Raw genomic sequence first — 5,822 nt, 5'->3', positions numbered from 1 at the left:
GAGGGTTTGGGGATGGGGGAGAAGGGAGGGCTTGGGGGGGGGAGACAGGAGATCCTGGGTAGGGGGGGAGGGCACCCAAGGTGGGCACCTTGGGCACCAGGGGTTGGGGCAGGTAGGGCATCTATTGGGTTGAGGATGGGAGAGGTGCTTCTCTCACTGTGTCTGTTGTGCTGCTTGTGGACGGTTCCCCCACTTCCCTCTGGGATTGTAGGGCTCAGGGTTGTGGCTCCCTGATTCCGTTCTCTCTCCCTGCACTCCCTCTTCATGGCTGCTGCCTTCTTTCTCTCGTCCCTTGGCATATCCCTCTGAAGGAATACTTTTTTGAACTTCTGTACATTTGCTAGTCCACTCTTCCTTGCTAACAAGTCCTCTTTTGTTCTTTCACTTGTGAATACCACCTTTATCAGTCGGTCTCTGTCCTTGTTGTACCGTCTGATCCTGAAAACCTTCTCAATATTTTGGTCAGCCCTCTCCATCTTTAGCTCTTTAAAGATCTCATTAACTTTATTTTTGTCCTTGTCTCTCCTGTCCACTGGACCGGTCCCTGTTTGCTCCTTCATGCCACCCATTACTACTACTCTTTTCCACTCTATCAGCTGGCTAGTACATTTGGCTGCTTCCTGAGAAGAAGCCACTTCCATGGTAACTTCCCTAACTGCAGACCTAGCTTCAGGGATCTTTTTAAGCATTTCAGCAAATGAGGGCTGTGTTGTAGAGGTCCTCTCCACAGTAGCATTCCCATCTCTCTGAGGTACGGTTTGTGTCTGATATTGTGGAGGAGTCTCCTTCAGGCTTCTTATATCATTCTTTGCTGCCCTTACTTCATCCTGCAGTTTGGTTACTGTCTCCCTCATTACCCTCAGTCCTTCACTGAATTCATCCCACATTTGCTGGAATACTTCCTTCATCCAGGCTTTCTGTTCCACCCCATCCTCTGAGTTTGTCCCTACCTTGTCTGTCTCCTTGTGGATGCTTCCCCGAGTTTGTCTCTTTGCCATGTATTCTCCCTATGAGGGAGATAGAGGGGGGGGAGAAAGAGAGAGAGAGGGGAGAGAGACAGCTGAAAGAGATGAGAGAAGGGGAAGAGATGTGAGAAGGGGGGGGAGAGAGGAGAGAGAAAGGGGGAGAGAGATGAGAGGGAGAAAGAGGGAGGGAGATGAGAGGGAGAAAGAGAGAGAGAGAGGAAGAGAGAAAGAGAGAGAGAGAAAGAAACAGAGAGAGACAGAGAGAAAGAGACAGAGAGAGAGAGAGAGAGAGAGAGAGAGAGAGAGAGAGAGAGAGAGAGAGAGAGAGAGAGAGAGAGAGAGAGAGAGAGAGAGAGAGAGAGAGAGGGAGAGGGAGAGAGAGAGAGAGAGAGAGAGAGAGAGAGAGAGAGAGAGAGAGAGAGAGAGAGAGAGAGAGAGAGAGAGAGAGAGAGAGAGAGGGAGAGGGAGAGGGAGAGAGAGAGAGAGAGTATATGTAGGACGGGGGGGGGGGGGGGGGTTGCGTGGGAAACTGGGGGGTGGGAGCTATCGGAGATGGTCACTTCATGTCAGACAGTCAGGTGGAGATGGAGGAGGTCCCACTGTGTGGGAGAGTTTTAGGGGTAGGGGGGATATCTGGTATGCTACAGAGGAAGTGAGAAAAAGGTGGGGGGGGGGGGATAATGTGATTGTGTGTGAGTGTGTGTGTGTGTGTGTGTGTGTGTGTGTGTGTACTCACCTAGTTGTACTCACCTAGTTGTGTTTGCGGGGGTTGAGCTCTGGCTCTTTGGTCCCGCCTCTCAACCGTCAATCAACAGGTGTACAGATTCCTGAGCCTATCGGGCTCTGTCATATCTACACTTGAAACTGTGTATGGAGTGAGCCTCCACCACATCACCCCCTAATGCATTCCATTTGTCAACCACTCTGACACTAAAAAAGTTCTTTCTAATATCTCTGTGGCTCATTTGGGCACTCAGTTTCCACCTGTGTCCCCTTGTGCGTGTTCCCCTTGTGTTAAATAGACTGTCTTTATCTACCCTATCAATCCCCTTCAGAATCTTGAATGTGGTGATCATGTCCCCCCTAACTCTTCTGTCTTCCAGCGAAGTGAGGTTAATTTCCGTAGTCTCTCCTCGTAGCTCATACCTCTCAGCTCGGGTACTAGTCTGGTGGCAAACCTTTGAACCTTTTCCAGTTTAGTCTTATCCTTGACTAGATATGGACTCCATGCTGGGGCTGCATACTCCAGGATTGGCCTGACATATGTGGTATACAAAGTTCTGAATGATTCTTTACACAAGTTTCTGAATGCCGTTCGTATGTTGGCCAGCCTGGCATATGCCGCTGATGTTATCCGCTTGATATGTGCTGCAGGAGACAGGTCTGGCGTGATATCAACCCCCAAGTCTTTTTCCTTCTCTGACTCCTGAAGAATTTCCTCTCCCAGATGATACCTTGTATCTGGCCTCCTGCTCCCTACACCTATCTTCATTACATTACATTTGGTTGGGTTAAACTCTAACAACCATTTGTTCGACCATTCCTTCAGCTTGTCTAGGTCTTCTTGAAGCCTCAAACAGTCCTCTTCTGTTTTAATCCTTCTCATAATTTTAGCATCGTCCGCAAACATTGAGAGAAATGAATCGATACCCTCCGGGAGATCATTTACATATATCAGAAACAAGATAGGACCGAGTACAGAGCCCTGTGGGACTCCACTGGTGACTTCACGCCAATCGGAGGTCTCACCCCTCACCGTAACTCTCTGCTTCCTATTGCTTAGATACTCCCTTATCCACTGGAGCACCTTACCAGCTACACCTGCCTGTCTCTCCAGCTTATGTACCAGCCTCTTATGCGGTACTGTGTCAAAGGCTTTCCGACAATCCAAGAAAATGCAGTCCGCCCAGCCCTCTCTTTCTTGTTTAATCTGTGTCACCTGATCGTAGAATTCTATCAAGCCTGTAAGGCAAGATTTACCCTCCCTGAATCCATGTTGGCGATTTGTCACGAAGTCCCTTCTCTCCAGATGTGCTACCAGGTTTTTTCTCACGATCTTCTCCATCACCTTGCATGGTATACAAGTCAAGGACACTGGCCTGTAGTTCAGTGCCTCTTGTCTGTCGCCCTTTTTGTATATTGGGACCACATTCGCCGTCTTCCATATTTCTGGTAGGTCTCCCGTCTCTAGTGATTTACTATACACTATGGAGAGTGGCAAGCAAAGTGCCTCTGCACACTCTTTCAGTACCCATGGTGAGATCCCATCTGGACCAACCGCCTTTCTAACATCCAGATCCAGCAGGTGTCTCTTGACCTCCTCTCTCGTAATTTCGAACTCCTCCAAGGCCGCCTGGTTTACCTCCCTTTCTCCTAGCACAGTGACCTCACCCTGTTCTATTGTGAAGACCTCCTGGAACCTCTTGTTGAGTTCCTCACACACCTCTCTGTCATTCTCTGTATACCTGTCCTCGCCTGTTCTAAGTTTCAATACCTGTTCTTTCACTGTTGTTTTCCTTCTGATGTGACTGTGGAGTAGCTTTGGTTCGGTCTTGGCTTTGTTTGCTATATCATTTTCAAAATTTTTCTCTGCTTCTCTTCTCACCCTGACGTACTCATTCCTGGTTCTCTGGTATCTCTCCCTGCTTTCTGGTGTTCTGTTATTCCGGAAGTTCCTCCACGCCTTTTTGTTCAGTTTCTTCGCTTCCATACATGCCCTATTATACCATGGATTCTTCTGTTGCTTCTCGGATTTTTCCCTTTGGGCCGGGATGAACCTGTTTACTGCCTCCTGACACTTTTGGGTAACATAGTCCATCATACCCTGTACAGACTTGTCTCTGAGGTCTGTGTCCCAAGGTATTTCACTTAGGAAACTTCTCATCTGTTCATAATTCCCCTTTCGGTATGCCAGCCTTTTGATTCCTAGTTCTTTTTGGGGGGAGATAAGTCCTAGCTCTACCAGGTACTCAAAGTTCAATACACTGTGGTCACTCATTCCCAAGGGCGCTTCCATCTTAACTTCCCTTATATCCCATTCATTTAGGGTAAATATCAAATCAAGCATTGCTGGTTCATCTTCTCCTCTCATTCTTGTTGGCTCTTTGGTATGCTGTGTGTGTGTGTGTGTGTGTGTGTGTGTGTGTGTGTGTGTGTGTGTGTGTGTGTGTGTGTGTGTGTGTGTGTGTGTGTGTGTGTACTCACCTAGTTGTGTTTGCGGGGGTTGAGCTCTGGCTCTTTGGTCCCGCCTCTCAACCGTCAATCAACAGGTGTACAGATTCCTGAGCCTATTGGGCTCTATCATATCTACACTTGAAACTGTGTATGGAGTCAGCCTCCACCACATCACTTCCTAATGTATTCTATTTGTCAACCACTCTGACACTATAAAAGTTCTTTCTAATATCTATGTGGCTCATTTGGGCACTCAGTTTTCATCTGTGTCCCCTTGTGCGTGTTCCCCTTGTGTTAAGTAGACTATCATTATCTACCCTATCAATTCCCTTCAGAATCTTGAATGTGGTGATCATGTCCCCCCTAACTCTTCTGTCTTCCAGCGAAGTGAGGTTTAATACCCGTAGTCTCTCCTCGTAGCTCATACCTCTCAGCTCGGGTACTAGTCTGGTGGCAAACCTTTGAACCTTTTCCAGTTAGTCTTATCCTTGACTAGATATGGACTCCATGCTGGGGCTGCATACTCCAGGATTGGCCTGACATATGTGGTATACAAAGTTCTGAATGATTCTTTACACAAGTTTCTGAATGCCGTTCGTATGTTGGCCAGCCTGGCATATGCCGCTGATGTTATCCGCTTGATATGTGCTGCAGGAGACAGATCAGGCGTGATATCAACCCCCAAGTCTTTTCCTTCTCTGATTCCTGGAGAATTTCCTCTCCCAGATGATACCTTGTATCTGGCCTCCTGCTTCCTACACCTATCTTCATTACATTACATTTGGTTGGGTTAAACTCTAACAACCATTTGTTCGACCATTCCTTCAGCTTGTCTAGGTCTTCTTGAAGCCTCAAACAGTCCTCTTCTGTTTTAATCCTTCTCATAGTTTTAGCATCATCCGCAAACATTGAGAGAAATGAATCGATACCCTCCGGGAGATCATTTACATATATCAGAAACAAGGTAGGACCGAGTACAGAGCCCTGTGGGACTCCACTGGTGACTTCACGCCAATCGGAGGTCTCACCCCTCACCGTAACTCTCTGCTTCCTTTTGCTTAGATACTCCCTTATCCACTGGAGCACCTTACCAGCTACACCTGCCTGTCTCTCCAGCTTATGTACCAGCCTCTTATGCGGTACTGTGTCAAAGGCTTTCCGACAATCCAAGAAAATGCAGTCCGCACAGCCCTCTCTTTCTTGCTTAATCTTTGTCACCTGATCGTAGAATTCTATCAAGCCTGTAAGCCTGATTATCAATCAGGCCTGAAAATCAAGCCTGATTTACCCTCCCTGAACCCATGTTGGCGATTTGTCACGAAGTCCCTTCTCTCCAGATGTGTTACCAGGTTTTTTCTCTGAGCTTTGCGTGTGTGTGTGTGTGTGTGTGTGTGTGTGTGTGTGTGTGTGTGTGTGTGTGTGTGTGTGTGTGTGTGTGTGTGTGGGTGTGTTCACCTAGTTGTGTTTGCGGGGGTTGAGCTTTGCTCTTTCGGGGTGTGTGTGTGGGTGTGTGTATGTGTGTGTGTGTGTGTGTGTGTGTGTATGTGTGTGTGTGTGTGTGTGTGTGGTGTGTGTGTGTGTGTGTGTGTGTGTGTGTGTGTGTGTGTGTGTGTGTGTATGTGTGTGTGTATGTGTGTGTGTGTGTGTGTGTGTGTGTGTGTGTGCGTGTGTGTGTGTGTGTGT

Source organism: Procambarus clarkii, chromosome 42, assembly GCF_040958095.1.
Source record: "Procambarus clarkii isolate CNS0578487 chromosome 42, FALCON_Pclarkii_2.0, whole genome shotgun sequence".
In the NCBI taxonomy this organism is placed as follows: Eukaryota; Metazoa; Arthropoda; class Malacostraca; order Decapoda; family Cambaridae; genus Procambarus; species Procambarus clarkii.
This window is presented reverse-complemented; position numbering follows the sequence as displayed.